Here is a 9,976-nt window from a genome sequence, read left to right on the forward strand (position 1 = left end):
ACAGTGCACGTGCTCAGCAGTACGCGTGCTCAGCAGAACTCTCTTCACTCAGCCAGCTGTACAGACACAGATTACATAACATGCATTCGGCTGAGTTTGACTCACGGGCTTGGGTGCACTCACGTATATGCCATATTCACTGGGTACAATTTATATATTTCACAAATATATAATGTTTAAATTTTTAGCAAATTGTTTTGTATCTCGCATAATAGCATTATACTAGTTATCGTAACGTACATGGAGAAAACCCCCTTCAAAATCCTCGTTTCATCCACAAGAACGTCTTCCATTGCACAGCTCCCCAAAACACGTCTGTTCAGTCCGACACCCACGCTCAACAGTGAAGTTTCTCATTTACAAATCTAGCAATTTGTACTACTAGAAAAAAAACTAAGTATATATTAAAACTAATAATAAATATGTTTTAAATAATTCTGCTACACCTCCAATTAAATTTTATAATATTGTGTTATTTTATCGACTTGAATGTTAGATTTTTAAAATATAAATTATAAAATAAAAGTATGTCATTTTCCCAATTGAAATGGCGCGAAAAGTATTAAAATAATCTTCTAGGCCTACTACTTTTGCGCCGACCGATCAACAAGATATAAACAGGGGAGGGCTAGAGGACCTTCGAACAAAAGATATAAACGGTGAACAAAACACATAAATAAATGTCCACATAACATTCACAAAAAGAAGATAATACAAGATTTAAAATAAAATTTATTAAAATAAAAATAATAAAAGAAAAATCACCGACATAAGCGTACTAGACAGGGGTCGGGGGGTGGTGGGGAGGCAGTTGCCCCCTTGAGCTGGAGCAAAACTTCAAATTCGGGCAAAAATGATAGATATATTCGGGTAAAACGTGCTAAGTTCAGACCTTTTTACCATGTATTTCCATCATTCTACTCTCAAACTTTGATGTAATCCATGTACAAATGAGTAGTGATTCGTTTGCAACCCTATACAGCTGTTTGGTAGTAATGCTAATATGAATAAATGTTGTTATCCAGATTCAAGCATTTTCGTTTACTTCGGGCAAAAGCCAGCCTGCCCCCCCCCCCCCCCCCCGCCCCTTACAAAAATGGGAGCCCGTACGCCTATGCACACCGAAAAAGGCTAGCCGATTGTTTGCAATGCCATGCAAACGTCTGTTCTCCAGCGATTCACGGTTTATTTTTGCTTTTGTTTTTAATGTCACAGAATCGATCCGTTCTGAAGGAAGGGAGGAATGTTTTATTTAACGACGCACTCAACACATTCTATTTACGGTTATATGGCGTCGCACATATGGTTAAGGACCACACAGATATTGGGCTACTCTTTTCGATTAACAGCAAGGGATATTTTATATGCACCATCCCACAGACAGGATAACACATACCACGGCCTTTGATATACCAGTCGTGGTGCACTGGCTGGAGCGAGAAATAGCCCAATGGGCTCACCGACGGGGATCGATCCCAGACCGACCGCGCATCAAGTGAATGCTTTATGACTGGGCTACGTCCCGCCCCTCGATCCGTTCTGAGGTATATAACCATTCTTTGTGCAATGCCCCGCCCCATCTTCTAAACAAAATATGGCCACTTTTTCTGTTCGTTCAGTGACCGACAAAGTAACATTATGCACACACTATTTCCAAGTTAATTTCGAAATGTGTGGTCCACAAAAATGGGCTCGTCATGTTGACGGAGGGGTTGGGGCTGGGGTGAGGCGCACCCTCATGCTCCCAAAATTCCTCCCTGCATTGTAACGGAATAAAGCGGTGTTTAGGTGGCAGAAAAACTCTGTGAATTACATTCAAGTTATGTCTTTTGTTTATTTTATTTTTGCTTCTTGCTTTTATTTTTGACTTTAAAAATGTTTTGTGTGCAGAGTACAACATTGTATGTCAGGTGCATGTGGGTGATGTCGTGGCTTGAAACCTGAGGCTAAACGCAAAATAATGACTTGACTAGGCTTTATTGTTTTCTGATTGGAAGGGGGGGGGGGGGGGGGAATGGTTCTACACTATAAAAAAAAGATAAAAATCTGACTTGTGACCCCCCCCCCCCCCCCCCCCCCCGCCCCCGAAAAAAAACCCCACACACATACACACGCGCGCGCGCACACTTCAAATACTATTCCTACGGGACTGTCGTTGTTCGGTTGTTGTTGGGTTGAGGGTTTTTTGGGGGGGTTGGTGGTTGTTGTTATTTGGGGTTGTTGTTGGGGGGGTATTTTTGAGGGGGTGTTGTTGTGGGGGTTGGGTTTTTTTTTTTTTTTTTTTTTTTTTGAGGGGGGGTGTTGTTGTTGATGTTGTTGTCGTCGTCGTCGTCGTCGTTGTTGTTGTTGTGTTTATTGCATTTCGTTGATAAGGACATTCGGGTTTTAGAAATCGATTTTGAAAAGATTATGAAATGTTTAATTTTATGATTTACGCTCCTGGCAAGATTTTATTTATTTGCATTTGAACGTTTTCTCTTACACAGCCACTTTTATCTGAAGAAGAAATAAGCGAACACCATGAATCTGTTCTTCGCACATTTTGCTTGAACTTAGAAAGAAAGAAATGTTTTATTTAACGATGCACTCAACACATTTTATTTACGGTTATATGGCGTCAGACATATGGTTAAGGACCACACAGATATTGAGAGAGGAAACCCGCTGTCGCCACTTCATGGGCTACTCTTTTCGATTAGCAGCAAGGGATTTTTTTATATGCACCATCCCACAGACAGGATAGCACATACCACGGCCTTTGATATACCAGTCGTGGTGCACTGGCTGGAACGAGAAATAGCCCAATGGGCCCACCGATGGGGGTCGATCCCACACCGACCGTGCATCGAGCGAGCGCTGTACCACTGGGCTACGTCTCGCCCCGCTTGAACTTAGAATTCGAAAACATGCCCATTAATTTTCTCTTCCAAAACTTCCTAAGAATACATACAAAGAGATATACATCGCAGGGTCCAGCAAAGGCACCACAAGATCCTTGTCTCCTAGACTATTATTCTGAACACTATCAAGGATGGCCTTATATTACATTGGTAATAAAAGATAACTAACACCATAAAACGTCTAATTTTTGTTTTATATATATTTACAAATGTCTTCTTAATTTGATGACAGGTACATCTTCTAATGGCAGATGTAATATAATGCAAAAGAAAATATCTGAACGTGGTTTACGATCTATGTTTAAGCTGTTTAACATTTTAAAAAACATTAACGTTAATATTGTTCAGAAGAATGTTTTATTTGATTGTTATGTCGGTTCAGTACTTTCATATGCCTCTGAAGTGTGGAGATACCACAAAGCCCCTGGTGTAGAGCGTGTGCATCTGAAATATTGTAAATATGTCTTATCAGTTAAAAAGACAACACCCAATATCTCCGTATATAGTGAGCTGGGCCATATGCCAATGTTTATTAGCAGATATGAAATAATGATTAAATATTGGTTAAAGATAGTTTCGAATACAAACTCCATTTTATATGATGTTTACAATATTTTAAGAGTAGACACAAATAATAATATTTCATATAACGGATGGTGTTAAATGTCTGTTGGATAGTCTTGGTCTGTCAGATGTCTGGTGGAGTCAAGATTAAGTGTTGCCTTACTTACCATATATTAAACAACGGATCAATACTTACAAGAATGGAACGATCAACATCATTTTATTTCTAAATTAAAACATTATATTAAGTTCAAACAAAGTTTTGAGTGTGAAAAATATTTATCTTATATTTCATCACCTCACTTAAAACGTTCATTAACCAGACTACGATTATCCTCTCATAGTGTATTATGAGAAACGGGTCGATATCATAATATACCTTATGGTCAGAGATTTTGTACATTATGTAATATGAAAGTTATAGAAGATGAATATCACTTTGTGTTAGTTTGCCCAATGTATAGATATTTAAGACAACAGTATTTAAATAAGATTTACAATAGATGGCCAAATATCCAAAAGTTGTATAGGCTAATGTCTTGTGATACCCCTAAAATGGTTATTAATTTAGCAAAATATGTACATCTTGCTAGGCAGAGACGCCAGTTATTGTTATAATTGGTTTCTTATCTGTTCCTCACAGCTTTATACTTTCATGTATTTTATTCAACTAGCCTTCTTACTTGCTGTCGGCTAAACCGGTGTGATATGACATACGGCCCGGCGTGATATGCGGCGCGGTGCGTTTAACTGCGCATGCGTGAAATATGCGGGCCAAATCTCATCACCACCTGCATGACAAATGGACTGCCATGAAATAAGGCCCGTTTGTGGTTGTTCGGGAAAGGCATGTAAAATACTAAAATTATGAGATCATTCATGGTTACTCTGTGTGTGTGTGTGTGTGTGTGTGTGTGTGTGTGTGTGTGTGTGTGTGTGTATGTGTGTGTTGTGTGTGTATGTGTCACACATTGTGTGTGGAGTGTGTGTTGTGTTGTGTGTGCGTGGACTTCAGGGTATTGGAAGATCGATCGAGGCATATACTTATTACTGTTTGACACTCGGTAGCCGAAGTGTAGTTTTGTGCTGTCACTGTGGTGTCATTAAACATTCATTCATTTGAAGATCGAGGAGAGTTCCTGAGATAGACTCGTCTTTCGTATTATACCATCTCCATTACCAGTGTAAATATTTCCATACTTTCTGTCTATAGCGTGTGCATTGAATTGATGGCAGACATTACAAAATGTGATGTAGCGTTCCAGTTACTGCGACAACTAGTACAAACATACATGTACATCACACGTTTTTAGGTCACAGCTGGAAACACTGCTACTTCATATAATATTTGTATCTTGTTTGTTTATCAGGGGATATAGCTCAGTGGTAGAGCATTCGACTGCAGATCGAGAGGTCTCCGGTTCGATCCCGGATGTCCCCTAAATATATTTTTTTAGTTTTTTTCATATTTAATAATAAAAATATATTCGTCTGATAAATACATATTGATATTAATAATGATAGTTTTAAAAATATTGCTTGATGTTGGCTGTTCTAGATATTTATGTTTATATTATAATAATGTATTAATATTTGTCTGTATATTATTTATTTCGTTCGTTCATTCTTTTGTTAACGTACCTAGTTTACAGAGTGGTTATGCTTATTAATTATTATGTGAAATCATGAAATGCTACTTTTATTTGGTTGATGGATATAATAGTTTATATACATTTATTTATTGTAATGTATTCTTTTTCTTTTCTTTTTTAAAAACACTATTTTCGGTCATTGTTATATTGGTTTTAGCTAAGATTTGGAGTAAAAATCTTCAGGAATTCACAAGCCCGTATGAACCGTGGTGTCGGCAGTGAGTCTATATCCACCCCAACACCCCGACGTATGAACCGTGGTGTCGGAAGAGAGCATATATCCACCCCACCCACCACCGACGTAAGAACCGTGGTGTCGGAAGAGAACCTATGTCCACCCCACCCACCCCGACGTATGAACCGTGGTGTCGGAAGGGAGGCCATGTCCACCCCACCCACCCGACGTAAGAACCGTGGTGTCGGAAGAGAACCTATGTCCACCCCACCCACCCGACGTATGAACCGTGGTTTCGGAAGTGAACCTATGTCCACCCCACCCACCCCGACGTATGAACCGTGGTGTCGGAAGGGAGGCTATGTCCACCCCACCCACCCGACGTATGAACCGTGGTTTCGGAAGTGAACCTATGTCCACCCCACCCACCCCGACGTATGAACTGTGGTGTCGGAAGTGAGCCTACTGTTGGGCAGTGAGACACAGCTACCGTAAACATCCAGGTCTGGGTCGGTTGATAGACGTTTTAGAGAAAAAAACCTATTCTTTCAAAAAAGAAAGAAAAAGTCATTTTATTTCAAATAATAAGGAAAATAAAAGTGTAAATAGCGAAAAAAAATATATATAAAAAAGAAAAAAGAAGAATAAAAGGAATAAGAAGAGGTACAGTCTCGAGTGAGAGACACCAGCTAGATTTTCATCTTTGTAATATATCATCTTTAAGTGGGGGGTGGGGAGAAACAATCCCTTAGCCCGCCCTCCCATTCCTACGGGCCTGATACATTTTATATTAATAAATACAAACACTACATAATGTTATTGTCGATAGGACATATTAGTTGTAAAGTGATTGTCAGTATGTGGAAACCTAAGATTTCCCAACATTTCTGTGTTTCTGTGCCCGGCTGTGGACAGTTTGGGCAGACGGGTAACACGTTTGCTTAATGATTAAAATGCATAGTTCAATCAAACACAGTACTTGGACGATAGCTAGTTAAGATAACAAAGAACATTGTGCTAATTAAAACCTTAAAACAAAAAAAATTATATCTTGCTTTGGTGAGTGGGGGGGGGGGGGGGGGGGGGAATTGGAATTGGCCTCTGGAATATCCATTGGTGTGTCATGTTTACATCTATGCTAAACAAGATTTATGATGAAATATTATAACATTTTATGTGTGTGTTTTTTCTAATTAGGTCCATTTGCTTCAGTTTACATCAAAAATGTCATAAAAATATGTTTGAAAAAATGCTTATTCAAGTTATTGTATGCTAATAGCGGGTTTCCCCTCTAAGACTATATTTTAGAATTACGAAATGTTAGACATCTAACAGCCGATGGTCAACAAATGAATGTGCTCTAGTGGTGTCGTTGAACAAAAAACCTTTGCGTTTATAGTTTATTGTTGGAGGTACAGCTTCTTGAGATAAAATTCGTGACTGATTTGCTATCCAGGGCATATAGCTCAGTGGTAGAGCATTCGACTGCAGATCGAGAGGTCTCCGGTTCGATCCCGGATGTCCCCTTAATGGTTTCTTTATTTTTCTCACATTAAAGGAGACCGGACACCAAAAGACATGTAGTGTGTAATGGATTAAGTTAGCGTCAAAGACCGCATTACTCTAATGTCTGGCTCGCTGCGAGGCACCGGTCAGCTGCGCGTCTTAGGTTTGGGGTAAAAACAGAAGTGGGCGGGATTATGCATAGATCTGAACGAAAGCGAGGCAATACGTCATCGGTGAGAGTTACCAAGCAATACCGGTACACGTGTTGATTCTTTTGTTGTGCCTTTAAACTATGTTTGTCTAATGCAGTAATAACAACAACAAGATGTTCATGGGTAAACTGGTTGCTTTATTCCCGGCATAAAAGCCCATTGCATTATACTGCCCATCAAAAGGATGCCGTAGGAATCTAAGCTCCCATCTATCTACTACATGTATATCTATATTCCTAAGACTAATCTTTACTAAAAAAAAAAATTTCATAACATACATAATTAAACATAGAGAAGTACAAATATATATATATATATACTAATAATAATAATATGGTGTGGGTGGGTGGGAGATTAAATATTCTTCATTCTATGCTAGCGCTAAATACCACAAGACTAAGCGCGACAGTCGTGCTATCTTACATGTAGTTACCACGCCGTATACCAGGCCTCCGATTGGCTGCGTCTACAGTGTCCAAGATGTTACCAATGCCAGGACATCGCAGCTTCCCGCCATGCACCCGGCATCTGATTGGCTGGTTCTCATCTGACCCTGATTACCCTCGTGCCAGATGGTCGGTGACCGCACGCCGTTTAAACCGTAATTAGTGTTTAATTACTTACTTAAACTATGTTTGTCTAATGCAGTAATAACAACAACAAGATGTTCATGGGTAAACTGGTTGCTTTATTCCCGGCATAAAAGCCCATTGCATTATACTGCCCATCAAAAGGATGCCGTAGGAATCTAAGCTCCCAATCTACCAACAAACATGTAGCCAGTAGGGGTACTTTAGAATAATTATTACGTTGTAGGCCATAGTTTTTTGTGTATATCTAAACTGTTATTCTATGGCATTAAAGGTAGAGATTTAACTAAAACAGTCATAGCGGCGAGTCGGGACTGGAACGGCACCTCCACGTAGGCCAGATAGGCATCGCTTTTCCAATCACCTAACATTTTTATCCATTCAGTAGGCAGTCCAGCTTGAAGGGCCCAAGTTGCCCCACCCCTGCGAAATGAATGCCCGGTGTACTGATCCCCTGGATATCCAATATCCGTTAATACCTTCCTAAGTTTGCCCAAGAAGGAACTATATAGTAACGGGCTAATTCTAGTGGACGTGTGGCTTAAGAAAGCTGGAGCATGACTGTTTGGTACGTTGGCCAAAGAGAAGGCTCGCATCAGGGCAGATACCGCACACAGGGGGTGACTCGGCAAATAGGGGAGGGGTATAGAGAGGACCCGCTCCTTAAACTGTATAGTCTTTGTTAAGCGCACTGACATAACAGCTCCCCAGTGATAAAAGGTAAAGTCCGCCCTGGTTGGGTGGCGTAATTGATTAAAATCTTCGGACTTTTCCGGTAGTAAGTTAGATTTCCGTAGCAGTGCATAAAACGCCGTGAGACACACTGCCCAGAACATAGCATCATCCAAACATTGCATATCAAGCCTTTCATAAATTTGGCACAAAATAGCTGGGGTAATAGGTAGTTTTCTAGACACCGCATCACCCTTTTGTCGTTTGATGCCCGATAAGGTCGTTTTCAAAATATAGTTATCTTGCAGTGGGCTAGGAAACCCGCATTCCTTATGAATGTGTTGAATAATATTAAGATATTGTTTGATAGACGAAAACTTCAGTGTTCGAGCTAGAAAGGTGGCATATCTAGCCACGAGTACCGGTGACGCCGACACTGGTTCATACCCTAATAGACAGCAAAACTTATAGTACGCCCGTCGATGGGTGCCGTATGTCTTTTTGGTATTATCCGAGAAGGCAGAAGCTCTGAAGTTTGCGAGTTCGCTATCCAATGCTTCCTCCAAAACCACTTGATCACCTGTGAAAGGAGAAAACTCAGAGTAGAAGAGGACATGTGATTGTATAATAAATGCACTGATGTTATTGGCTGAACATGCGACAGCCCTACCAACTGGCTACACCAACTGAACACGTTTGTTGGGCTATGTATTCTAGATATTAAGTCCGCTACAATATTCAGTTTTCCCTGTATATGTATAGCTTTTAGATAAAAGTTGTTTAACGATGACAACCAAAATAACTCCCTTAGAGCATGCATGGTATTAGGGTTCTTTGAAGTTCCTTTATTTATTGCCGCTCTTGCAGTAACACTGTCTGTGTATATTATCACCCGCTTATTGCGCCACAGGTGGCCCCACCGTCGGGCCGAGAACAGTACTGCTAGGATTTCCTTATTGTTTATATGGAGTGTGGAAACTACTGGGCAATCTTTGTGAAAGTTTACGTAAAACCAGTCGTTATTATATGTTCCACCACATCCCTCCAAACAAGAATCCGTGTGCACTGTTATTACCGCTTTATTGTCCAGGAAAAAACTCTTCCCATTAAAACGTTTTAAAAACTTTTCCCACCAAGTAATATCGCGCCGAAATTCATCACTTAAAATTGCCTTGTGATGAGGTTGCTGCATATTTGAGATAGCGTCGAGAATGCGCCGAAGGAATGTTCTCCCCCCGCGGACCACGTTGCCTGCAAAGTTGAGTTTTCCTGCCAAACTCTGTAGTTGCTTTTTTGTTGCTCTTTTCTTGTTAAAGAAGTCACTGAGCAACTGCTGAAGTTCCTCAATTTTTGCGCCAGGTAACTCCATAGTGAGGGTTTTAGAGTCGAGAACAATGCCAAGGAAAGTTATACATTGGGTGGGACCAACAACTTTTCTCCAATTTATCAGAAATCCCAGTTTGCGAAGGAGGGCTAGGAGGATGTTTAAGGCTTCTTGACATTCGTTGTACGTTTCGCAAATTAAAAGAAAATCGTCCAGATAGCATACAGATCCTGTATATCCTTTTTTGATCATCATGCGTCGTACGGACTGGGTGATACGATGGAATATTCCCGGTGACGCACTGCTGCCAAAGGGTAGACGAGTGTCATACATATAGGTGGTATGACAGTCGCCTGAAAACTTCCATTTTAAACCTGTTGC

The 9,976-nt window shown here is 40.3% G+C and overlaps 2 non-coding genes across 2 annotated transcripts; both read left to right on the forward strand.

Moving 5' to 3' along the window:
• Positions 1–4,833: 4,833 nt before the first annotated feature.
• Positions 4,834–4,905, forward strand: Trnac-gca. Its single transcript has one exon. It is a non-coding gene; the product is annotated as a tRNA-Cys (tRNA).
• A 1,841-nt stretch (positions 4,906–6,746) lies between these two features.
• Positions 6,747–6,818, forward strand: Trnac-gca. Its single transcript has one exon. It is a non-coding gene; the product is annotated as a tRNA-Cys (tRNA).
• The last annotated feature ends 3,158 nt before the right edge of the window (positions 6,819–9,976 follow it).

The sequence above is a fragment of the Gigantopelta aegis genome, chromosome 8 (assembly GCF_016097555.1).
Source record: "Gigantopelta aegis isolate Gae_Host chromosome 8, Gae_host_genome, whole genome shotgun sequence".
NCBI lineage: Eukaryota > Metazoa > Mollusca > Gastropoda > Neomphalida > Peltospiridae > Gigantopelta > Gigantopelta aegis.